The sequence below is a fragment of the Cygnus atratus genome, chromosome Z (assembly GCF_013377495.2).
Source record: "Cygnus atratus isolate AKBS03 ecotype Queensland, Australia chromosome Z, CAtr_DNAZoo_HiC_assembly, whole genome shotgun sequence".
Classification (NCBI taxonomy): domain Eukaryota; kingdom Metazoa; phylum Chordata; class Aves; order Anseriformes; family Anatidae; genus Cygnus; species Cygnus atratus.
Genome location: NC_066396.1, coordinates 45,738,829 through 45,751,664, shown reverse-complemented (window position 1 = coordinate 45,751,664; position 12,836 = coordinate 45,738,829).

The following is a 12,836-nucleotide window of genomic DNA, read 5'->3' as shown; positions in this document are numbered from 1 at the left end:
TTGTCATCCAGCTCCCCTCCTGCTGCTTTCCATTCAACCTGAATAAGTGTTGCCAGCCCGATTTTCCCTCTGTGATTCATGGAGAGTATTGGCACCCATATGTGGAAGGTGTCATGCTAATGGCAGTGGTCCTTTTGCAAAACAGTATCAAGACACTGATATTTTAAGACTATATGGCTTAAAGTGAAATAAGTGTAGGCTTAAGGAAAATCACCCCATTGCTGTATAATTTATTTATTTATTTATTTATTTGTTTGTTTGTTTTTTACATGAAGACAACTCCAAGACTGAAACAAAGTGTAGTTTTATTTACCGTGCTCTGGAGGTTTCTAGGACCAAGACTGGGGTAAAAATAGGCAAGGGGAAGAAGAATGGAAATAATTCTTTGTCTGTGTTGGACAAACAGTAACTGGAAAGCCAATTAAAACCTACAGTGCCAGAGGACTCCATTCAGCTTCACTGGGTTGAGCCACCTTATACCAGATGAGAGCTAAGTCCAGTGGAAAGACCTCTGGTAATTCAGTATGAAATGAGAGGGGAGAAATCACAGCTGCATTTTCAGATTTTCATCACTTGGCAAGCAGGGTTTACAACATAAACTCTCACGTATGACCAACTTTCTGCCAAGAACCTGTGCTGTTGAATGAGCTACCAAGAACTTTTACTCTATATGGGGCACATAGTTGTACCTTTCACCAACAGTAAGCAACAAAGTACATCAGTCAGATATCAACTTTACATTATCAAAGAAAAAAAGAAAGTAATTAGAATTAAAGCCCTGTGATTTCTCTAATTAGCAAAGAATCTCAATAACAATGAAGACAATCCAGTTGTGTCATACTGTTTGTTATTGTAGTATAATTCATTGTTAGCAAGGTATGATCTCTGTGACCCATGGAGTTTTGTAAAGTTCATGAATAATTATATCAACACATTCATGTTAAGGGCTTGTCTTTCATCTTGGCAGCATTCACCTGTAAATATGTTCTTCCTTTTCTATCTAAATCAAGTTATAATGTTTATCTTTTGAGCTGAAAAAGTGGGACACTTACAACACTAGTAATACACAGATGAATATACAGGATCCTAAGCTAAAATATGTTCAGAGCTCTCCAGCTACATCTAAAGAGCATTGCAGAGTGTGATGGCATATTCAAAAGAGATCAGGCCTTTTTACAATCAAACCCTGTGATGATTTATTGAACAGATTAAGAGTCCATTCACCTGCTTTGAAGCTTATTGTATATTCACTAATTGAGAGATTAAAAGGACAGATGGAGCCTTCTTTCTCTGAAAAATTTTCTGACTGTTTTCAAAGAAAATCGAAATTGACGGTGTACTGATATCTATGACAAATATTTATTTTACAGTTAACTTAATAGGAAATGTATCTCTGGGAGGCTCCAACTGAGGACAGAGTAGAATTAGAGTGAGACATGAAATGGAATGGGAAAAGCCTCCCAGGTGCCTGAGGGACCTACCAGGTCTTTTGAAGTGACAAGGAAAAGACATTTAAAAGGATGAAAAAAACTATGTATGATATATTATTCTCTTATGTCCCAGAAGAGGTCCTCATTACCCAACCCAAAACTGGGACAGGACCCTGCAAATGGGACTTCTAATTTTTGCACTAGGCAAAATGTGTGAACAATTGTAAAACAGCTTTCTTTAAACAAAGAAAAAAGAATAATTACTTTCTGAAGTAGTGTCTTACTCATTTTCTGCACTATCAGTTTATTCTATTGGAATATGAATTTCATTATACAGTTGGTGTTCAAACAGATATAATTTGTCTTGCAAAACAGAGCTGTTTGCCAAAGTGTTAAGCATTTATTAGAAGTGAATTGTTCTCTTTGCAGGGAGTAAGTATAAGTGCATGCACTGCTTATACTGGCTACTTTTTGCTAACAGGAAAATCTATTTTAATTTATTTAGAAGTTAGATTTATTATTATTATTATTATTATTATTATTTTATTTTTAACAATGATTCAGGAAAGATGTAAGGTGGAATAAAAGGATTTTTTTTTTTCTCTAGTTAAATTTAAACTAGTGGCTTGACTTATTGATTTGATACATCAGCTTTTGTTTGAAGCCCAATCCTTTACATATTATAAAGGTGAGGAATGTTATGGGCGAGACTATAATTTTTCTTCTTGCAATATTTTGAAAAAAGCTCAGTGGTGGGGACTTGCAACACTCAGGACTGCAAAGCTTTGCGGCCAAGCTGCGGCAGCTGTTTCTTTCAGACAAATAATTCTTTATCCAGAATGAAAATTCTGAATCTCATTCAATCCTACTTAGTAAGTGAATTTGAAGCTGTTTTTTGTACTGACAAGTTTGCTTGTATTTGAAATGTAAATAAATATGACAATATAAACATCTATAAACAATCTTCCTCATTGGACTTCTCAAAGTTGTTGTTTAAAACAGAAATTAATAGCTGGTGTGAGAGCTTAAGCTGATATGAGAGCTTAAGAGGTAGGAATGGCTTTTGTGAACACTTGGTTAACAAAATAAACTGACACAGATGCTTCATTATTTTGAGAGGCACCCCCCTTTTTCCTTTCATATTTCATGAAAGGTAAGTATTATTAATGGAGGAAAGACTACATATTAAGCCTCCACTTTTGCAAGAGGAGATCTGTGGCTCTGAAAATCCTCACTTGTAATTTCTTTTGGGGAAGCTGAAGATCCCTGAACATATACCACAAATCTTTTACTGGTCTTAGGTATAATTTCTGCTTGTGAAGGGATCAAGTATTGTTTCTCCCCCTGCAAAATCACAAAATTCAACTTCAAGCATCTTTTGAATGTATTGATATTGTGACTGTCATGGTTACAGATGGATTCATTTATGGTATCTACTGATGAGTTCTTCATTTTGTAAGTAATAATTCACTCTGCCAATGCAAGAACAGGAGAGTAGACATAATGAAAACATTACTGCCACTGGGTCTGAGTGGTGCACCCTACCCATCCATGGCCTCCAAGAAAGTCACTTGTTAATCCAAGATTTTACTGGGAACTTGAAAATTTTGAAGAGTATTTCTCAGTTGTGTTCTGCGTCCTTGTACACCACCCCCCCAGCCCCCCCCCCCCAGCAGATCATCTAGTCCAGCCTTTGTTATGCTAATTGTAGAGTGTGATAAGGTCGCCCCTGAGCCTTCCTTTCTCAGAGCTAGACAACCCCAGCTCACTCAGCCACTCCTCATAAAACTTGTTCTTTAGACCCTTCACCAGCTTCATTGCCCTTATTTGGACACATTCCAGCATCTTGATGTCCTTCTTGTAGTGAGGGGCCCAAAACTGGACACAGTATTCAAGGTATGGCTTCACCAGAGCTAAGCACAGAGGGATAATCTCTTCCCTAGTCCTGCTATTATGATACAAGCCAGGATGCTGTTGGCCTTCTTGGCCGTCTGAGCACACTGCTGGCTCATATTCATCCAGCTATTGACTGGATGAATATATATATATATAGCCAGGCTACCTTTCCACTGGGCAGCTTTTCAGCCCCTCTTTCCCAAACCTGTAACATTGCATGGGGTTGTTGTGCCCCAGGTACAGAATGTGTCACTTGGCCTTGTTGAATATCAGTTAGCCTCAGCCCATCGATCCAGCCTATCCAGATCCCTCTACATAGCCAAATCACATCATAACCTCAGCATACTCTGTTGAGAAGTGTGGTACAAAACTTAAAATCTCAGGCTGATCTTTAAGTTGGGCCTCTTTCAGCAACCATAACAGCTACTTTAGTAATAGCAGTTATGTGACATCTCCAAGAATTTATTAGGTATAGATATAACTTTTACTTACCTTTTTCCCCTTATTTTTGAAAGTGATAAATCTGGCTGTCGTTATGTGAGTTTGAACATTGTTACCATAAAAAATTCATGAGTAATGTTGTGTAAATACATCAGAAAATTGTTTCACTTTCAAAATTATAATTTGCAGTCTCATTTCAGCAAGAGATAAGAATAAGATGTCACTACTTTCAGGGAAAAACTAATCTCTACATTCAACTGTTCCATGATGTTTCTGTTTTCATAAAAGTAGAAAATAAAGAACAATGAAAATGAAAGGAAGAACAGTAACCTCTTTAAAATTAAACACAAACAAACAAACAACCCAAAACTTTTTTATTTTTTAATTTTCTTACAAAGCATTAAGGAATAGAAAGAAAGTTGGTTTTGAGACAGTTGGGAGTGCTTTAACTTTCCTGATGGTGTGATGGTGGAGGGGGTATAAATAAATAAATAATTATGCTTATGCTTATGATTTGATGAGTTATCTACAGTCTGTAGATTTTAAATGAGGAAACTGAAGGAGTGGTCTCCTCTGCTGCCTGGCTAATTTGCAGAAGATGTTGTCAATATTGGAATAATTACAGGAACATGTAACTGCTGGTAGGTTTAAATTGTATGTGCATCAGAAGATTGAAAAAACACTCAGAGCTGCACATTCTAGATTATCTCTCTGTTGCGCTTCCAGTTATGTTTAATACATGATGTGTTTAATATATGATTGTTTTGTATTTTGTTTTGTTTTGTTTTGTTTGTTGTTGTTTAAATAGAGGAAAGATTTGAATGTTATAATGTATGAGATTTATTCACTGTCAGGAGCAAGGCATCTTCTACTATAGACAGTTGACCAGGCTAGATAAGAAAAAGAAAGTTTTTTCAAGAGGATATGCCTTTTATTTTATTTTATTTTTATTTTTTTTATATATACTGGAAAGGGAGTTTTTTTTTTTTTTTTTTTTGGAGGGGGGGAGTATTTTTGTAGTGTAAAGAATGGAAATGAACAGTTCAAATATCTTCATACAGTATAAAGACTACTGCTGTAACTGAGATTATATTGCAAGTTTTGCAAAAGTCTTGTAGAAATACTAATTAAAATGGCTTGCTAGTTAGAAATTCAGACATGGAATTTTTGCTAGCTTCATTTTTTAAATCCTTAAACTTTATTTCATGAAGATTGCACTGCATATCTACTTATATTTCTGTGTTTAGTAGATACTACATACATGTTTATCCACAGGAATCAACTTTCACAGAGATGACTGGGGAGCCAGAACTGAGAATCATAGAATCATTGAATTGTGGAATATCCCGAGCCAAAGGACCCAAAAGGATCCTCAAGTCCAACTCCTGGCTCTGCACAGGACCACCCAAAAATCAGACCATATATCTGAGAGCATTGTCCCAACAGTTCTTGAGCTCCAGCAGGCTTGTTGGTGTGACTACTGCCCTGGAAAGCCTGTTCCAGAGCCCGACCACCCTTCCGGTGAAGAACATTTTCCTAATATCCAGCCTGAATCTTCTCTGGTGCAGCTTCGTACCATTCTCTTGGGTCTTGTAACGGGTCACCAGAAAAAAGAGATCAGCACCTGCTGTTCTGTTTACCCTCATGAGGAAGCTGTAGGCCTCCATGAAGTCACCGCTCAGTCCCTTCTCTGGGCTGAACAAACCTAGTGCACTCAGCTGCTCCTGATACTTCTTGCCCCTTACCCACCTTTGCAGCCCTCCTTTGGACACTCGTTAATAATTTTATATTTTTATATTATATTATATTATTATATATTATATTATATTATATTATATTATATTATATGCCTTTTTATATTAAGGCACCCCAAACTGCACACAGTACCTGATCTGATTCTGCAGCAGTGCAGAGTAGAGTGGGATGATCCCTTCCCTTGACTGGCTAGAAATGCTGTGCTTAATGCACCCCAGGATATGGTTGGTCCTTTTGGCTGCCAGGGCACACTGTTGACTCATATTCATTTTTCCATTGGCCAAAACGCTAATATCCCTTTCCTTGGGGCTGTTCCCCAGCCTCTCATTGCCCAGTCTGTACATATATGTGCAGAGCCCATCACTCAGTCATCACTCTTGTTTAACTTTATTTGGTTCGTAATCGTCCAACTCTCTAATTTGTCATGATCTCTCTGCAAGACTTGTCTACTCTCAAGGCAGTCAACAGATCCTTCTAATTTAGTGTCATCTAAGCTGTTTGGGAACAGCCTGGAGCTGTGACAGGGAAAGTTCAGGTTGGATATAAAGAAAAGGTTCTTCACCAAGAGGGTAGTTGGGCACTGGAACAGACTCCCCATGAAAGTGGTCATGGCACAAAGCTGTGTTCAAGAAGCATTTGGTCAATGCTCTCAGACACATTACTTTATTATTTTATTTTATTTTATTTTATTTTATTTTATTTTATTTTAATTTTAATTTTATTTTATTTCGTTTTATTTTACTTTATTTTTTTTGAGTGGTCCTTTGGTGACCACGGAGTTGGACTTGTTATTCTTGTGGGTCCCTTTCACCTTGGATATTCTATGATTCTATGATCTGCAAACTTAGTATATCTGTGAGTCTTGTGTCCAGATCATTCATAAAAAAATAGAGAACTGGCCCCAAAATGGAACCCTAGGGAATCCTACTAATGACTGTCTACCAGTCTGATGTAACCCATTTACGTTATCCCCTTGAGCCCGAACCATGAGACAACTGTTCAACTATTTTATTACCTACTTGTATAGTGAGAGGCATGGGTTTGAACAATCTTTTGAGAAGAATTCTTCAGCAGTATTGAGTCATTTCCTTTACTAATGCTAATGAAACCTGAGATACACATCTTCTCAAAAAGTATGTGTAGACTCCTATTATGTAGTTAATTGAGTAACATTGCATTAATGAATACTTTTTAAGAGCCATGATGATGATTTGTTTATGTTCTGAAGTGCTGCGTTTCTATTACTAATGATTCAATCTCATTTCCTTATTTATGCAGTGGCAGGTATGTGCTTATAAACAGTAGGCAGTTGTTATTTACCCTACATAAGGTAAGTACAGAGGTCATTCTTTTTTTAGTATTTTCAAAAATCTAATTAATTGTTTCAACTAATATCCTGTTGAAAAGAGAATTACTCCATTTATTAATACTATTTTACATATTAAAACTGTTGACCTCATTAATTTTGTGTTTCCTTTTAATATCTTCAGTTATTGTCTTGATTTTGTATTCAAATATTAAAAAGCTGGAAGACAGAAGATACAGTGCTAAAACCCATAGCGTTTGTTCTTGTTCTTGATCTTATGATTTTCTTCTGTCGTTCCTGTGCCTCTTTGAGAAATAAATTTCCTGCAGGTTTCACCGCATCTGTTAGAGGGCCCTTAATCCAGCCTTGCTTTGATTGTGCTCCTGCACATGGCAGCAGCCCAGGCTTCAGCTGTAGTGCCAGTGGGACACTGGCCTCCTGCTTTTGGCCCCTTCTCACTGGAGTAAAGCATAAACACTACGTCCTCTCTCAGTGCTTTCATACAGTTTTGTCTCCTCCAATAGACCTAGTTGCCTCCTCCAATAGTCCTGTGTGGAACTCATTCTTCTTTTCATTTTTGTTGGGATGGAGCCAACTATGTGCAGAGAAAACACTAAGGTCCTTGAGCTCCAGATTCTCCTGTTTCAGAATAGCGTTCATGAGCTGGATATAATGTTTGGATCCAATACATATTTACAACATAAACTGAAAAGGTGTAAAATTTGATCACAAACTATTTTAAAATAATATATATATATATTTTGAAATATTTTTTATTCTTGATGTTAATCTGTTTTTATGCCTGGTTAATTTACTGATGGGAAAATAGTCAATTTGACAATTAAGAGCATCTCTTCAGAGGCATCAGAAAGGATCTAAAAGTGGAACTGTTGTGAGCAGTTGATTATTTTTTGGTTCACTTAGCAAAAACAATAATCAACTACATATTACAGAAGGAAAGGAAAGGAATTGTTGATGAATACTTAAATAAATTGATTAGACGTTTGAAAAAAAAATTTTGTCTCCGAGAACAGACTCATAATTTTTACCTTACTCTGAGATATTTCTGAGCCTTTAGCTATTCTGCTAGTTGTGATGAGCCAGAAGTTGGCAAAAGAAATTCTTATGGAGATAACCAGAGTGCCTTTGTGGGATGGAAAATGAAATTACCTTGCAGTATTTATCTGGAAAGCTAGCACCTCCATTTACCCTTAACAGTAAGGTTAAGTTGTGATAGGGTAGGTCACCCCCCCCAAGTGTGAATAGACATGAAGTTAAATATGATGCATAAAATCTGCACCAGACTGCAGAAATAAAACTTTTTATTTATTTATTAATTATCTGGGGCATGTGACTATGTGAATATACAATTATTAACTAACATGCAGAAGATTTTGAAATAAGTGTCTTCTGAAACCTGTAGTAAACAATTCAATCGAAGCAGGCTATCAGTTTCATATGTCGTTTTCATATTTCATTTATAGTTCTAATACTCTGCTTGTAGCCTTGATCGGGGAAAAGTGATATTTATAGAATAATTAGTCTAAACACACACCTCATTTATCAACAAATAAATTAAGGTTAGACACTATGAGCTAAAATAAAGATAATGACTTTTAAGCTTTCATTTATCTATATCAATGTACAGGACTGTAAGGATAAGGAAAAAGCATTGCTGGACAGACAACTGGGACCAAAGATCCTTCTGATGGCTTTATAGCAGTGAGGATAATTAGAGCCCTGGAATAAGAAAGGAGGATGGCTAAAGTTTATTTTTGATTTGTTTTCTGATTTTTTCTTTTCTGAAAACAAGCTGGCTTCAGAAGTCCCTTACTCACATACAGAGTATTGGGCACAAGATTTAGACAGAGAGAAATTATAGAAGACAAAATCCAAATAAGATGATCTTTGAATCTCTGTGTATTCCTAATATATGTGAAAATTAAAAACATCCCTCTTTCTCTCTCTGACGGACCTGATAATAAAGGTAGGAAGGTAAAATGACTAATAAGCAATTTTCTTCAGCTTAACCATTCAAAATGTTTGTAGGGTAAGAGTCAGAACTCAGTAGTGATATTTGCTTTAAAAACTCTTAAACGTTTGCCCACTGGCTTTGTAACAAAAAAAAAAAAAAAGGAAAAAAAAAGTTATAATATTTTCCAGGAAATTTCATTTCCATTTCTCTGAAGGAACTTGCATTTTGATTGACTTCTTCACTACTGTGAACAGAAAGTGGAATAATCCTTTGCAATTTTTCAGTTGAGGTGAAGGTGGAAATTAATGGTCATTAATTGAGGAGATCATTAACATCTTCCTGTTTACTTTCTGATTTCCTTCTTTGTGAGCAGGAGTGGGAGGAGGGAAAGGTTTTCAGGAAGGGCACTAATTTTCCATTAAGAACAGTAAGATCTTTTACAGAGCGTTGCGATTGTCTAATGTGTGAATTATACACCTGCTTGATTAGTCACTTATCTCTGCAGAATAAGTCTGCTGTCCACAAATGCACGTGGCACTGGAAGAGTAAAATTTTCTTGCTGCTTCTTTTATGGTTGCTTGGGCAGAATTGTTCTGTGTTGACATTAAAGATATTTGAAATACATTTTATACTTTCAGCAGCTTAGTGATATTCTGAGTTTTTAGAATTATTGAACTACTTGAACCATTAAAGGAATAGTGGTCTTCCCTCATCTTTCCCTTCCCACCATTCCTTTCTATTTTTGCAGTCAGTGTTATTGTCAAAACCAACTTTATAATGTACATATTCTGGGAGTATCTGGAAATTACACTCAAGTGGTCAGTGTTTGGTGAGTGACCCGGGCAAAATGGCCTCCAGTCAGATGTCAGATATAAGTATTGTATTGTGCTGTAAAAGACCGTGTTCTTGCTGTAAAATTACTCAGTTTTCGTTACAATAAGAGTCAAAAATGTTTAGTTGTTATGTAAAGGATTTTCAATTTTTACAGCTTTCATATCTAAGCTAAACTGGAAAGATCTTTCACCATCTTTGTAGGGGGAAATGTATGGCAACACAATGTATTGAAATACCTAAAGGATTTAAAAATTACACTTCTATGCTAATTAATATATTGTCCAGAAAGTAATGATTATGACTCACTATTCTTCTTCCAGCTCAGTAAAGTAGGAGAAAGCCAGCTATGCTATACACAATGCCTTTTCATATCTCAGACAGTCATATACTTCATAATTACCAGATTCATAAGTAAGCCTAGTATGTATCAGCTCATTATAGTCTACCAGTGTTTACAAAGTAAGACGGAGGATGACAAAATATAAATAAATTCCTTACATGTGCTTCAGCATTTATTATGAAAGAATGCAATTGTCCAAAGGACATTGTCCTAAACATTTCTGAAAGCCTGTAGATAACATGGGGCAAAAACACTATTTATTTATTTTTTATTTTTTACTTTATTTTATTTTTTATTTTATTTTAGGACTTCAAGATTCAGAGACCCACTGCCTGATATAATAGCTGCCATTTTAAATTGCTTCATATCTAAGAAGTATATTTGCTTCATATCTAGGGGAGGGGAGGGGAGGGGGAGGGGAGGGGAGGGGAGGGGACTCCATGCTCCATTGCTAAGCATGATGTTGTATGGTATAAAATATTCCTCTGGTCAGTTTGGGTGAGCTGTCCTGTTTCTGTTCCCTCAGCTTCTTGTGCACTCCCAGCCTCCTCACAGGCCGGGCAGCATGAGAAACTTTAAAGTTATTGACTCGCGTAAGTACTGCTTAGCAGCATATTGGTATCCTGGGGTGCATTAGGAAGAGTGTTGTCAGAAAGTCGAGGTAGGTGATCTTCCCCCTCTGTTCAGATCTGGTGAGAGCACACCTGGAGTATCGTGTCCAGTTCTGCGCTCTCCAGTACAAGAGGGACTTGGAGCTACTGGAGTGAGTCCAGTGGAGGGCTACAAAGATGATTAAGGGCCTGCAGCATCTGTCATATGAGGAGAGGCTGAGAGACCTGGGCCTGCTTAGCTTGGAAAAAAGGAAAACTGAGAGGGAATATCATCAGTGTGTATAAATAACTGAAGGGAGGGTGTCAAGGGTATGGGAGCCAGACTTTTTTTCAGTGTTGGCCAGTGCCAGGACAAAAGGCGATGGGCTCAAACTGAAATACAGGAAGTTCCATCTGATTATGAGAAAACACTTTTTTTTTTTTTTTTTTTCTTCACTGTGAGGGTGAGAGAGCACTGGAACAGGTTGACCAGAGAGGCTGTGGAGTCTCCTCAGATACTCGTAACCTGCCTGGATGTGATCCTGTGTCAAGTGCTCTAGGTGACCCTGCCTGCCAGGAGGGTTGGACAAGATGATCTCCAGAGGCCCCTTCCAACCTCAACCATTCTCTGTGATTCTGTTTGATTCTCTGCCACCCAGTCCTGGGGACTGCTATAGATATAGCGCTGAGGAAAGTTTAAATAAGTCCTTACTGCTACAAGATACTTACTATAAAATTTCTTCTTGATAATAACTAATTAAAAAAGTAGGAGAAATAGTGATTAAATAAGTTCTTGTTGACCATTTTGATGAGAATCAATTTGAATAGAATTACCTTTGACATAATATTGTTTTCTGTTGAGTCATCCAGATACATCTTTGATACCCATCACTGAAGGAGTTCTTAATAAGACAGCAGATCTCTCTAAACTACAGTCTGTGGTCCTAAAATTGTAGCAACTCAGGAAAACAGACTTGTTTAATCTTGTTAGAAGGTAACATTAGAAGGTAACCTAGACTTCAGCAAGGCCTTTGACATGGTCTCCCATAGCATTCTCCTGGAAAAGCTAGCAGCCCATGGCTTAGACAGGTGCACTCTTTGCTGGATTAAAAACTGGATGGATGGCCGTCCAGAGAGTAGTGGTGAATGGAGTGAAATCCAGCTGGTGACCGGTCACCAGTGGTGTTCCCCAAGGGTCGATGATGGGGCCCATCCTCTTTAATATCTTTATTGATAATATGGTTGAAGGAATTGAGTGTACCCTCAGTAAATTTGCAGATGACACCAAGCTGAAGGGAAGTGTTGATCTTCCACCGGGTAGGAAGGCCCTGCAGAGGGACCTGAACAGGATGGGTGGATGGGCAAAGGCCAGTGGGATGAGGTTCAACATGGCTAAGTGCCAGGTCCTGCACTTTGGTCACAACAACCGCATCCAGCACTACAGGCTTGGTGGAGAGTGGCTGGAAAGCTGTACAGAGGAAAAGGATCTGGGGGTGCTGATTTATGCTTGCCTGAACATGAGTTGACAGTGTGCCCAGGTGGCCAAGAAGGCCAACGGCATGCCGGCTTACATAAGGAATAGTGTAGCCAGGAGGACCAGGGAGGTGATCATCCCCCTGTACTCAGCTCTGGTGAGGCCGCACCTTGAGTACTGTGTTCAGCTTTGGGCCCCTGAGAGGAAGTTGTGGGGAGCTGGGGGCTGGCCTCTTCTCACAGATAACGAGTGATAGGACTAGAGGGAATGGCCTCAAGTTGTGCCAGGGGAGGTTAAGTATGGAAATGAGGAGACATTTCTTCTCAGAAAGAGTAGTCAAGCATTGGAACGGGTTGCCCAGGGAGAACATCCCTGGGGGTGTTCAAGGAAAGGTTGGACATGGTGCTTAAGGACATGGTTTAGTGGGTGATATTGGTAGTACGGTGGTGGCTGGACCAGATGATCCTGAAGGTCTCTTCCAACCTTAATGATTCTATGATTCTATGATTTCATGAACATGTTAGGAGTGGGAAACAGTGTTCAGTAATGTGATACAAAAGATTTTTTGTGAAACGGGGTTAAAAGGATTTTCACCCTAGTAACCCAGTCAGCGTTTGCTCTGTAATAGGAACGTATATATATATATATATATATTTTTTTTTTTTTTCTCCTGAAAAAGTACTACAAACAGATATGAATAGTTAGAATGGATACTTTTTTTTTTTTTTTTTTTTTTTTTTTTTTCCCCCAAGATCCAGGAAAACCTCTGCTAAGCACTGGATCTCATTGTTTCAA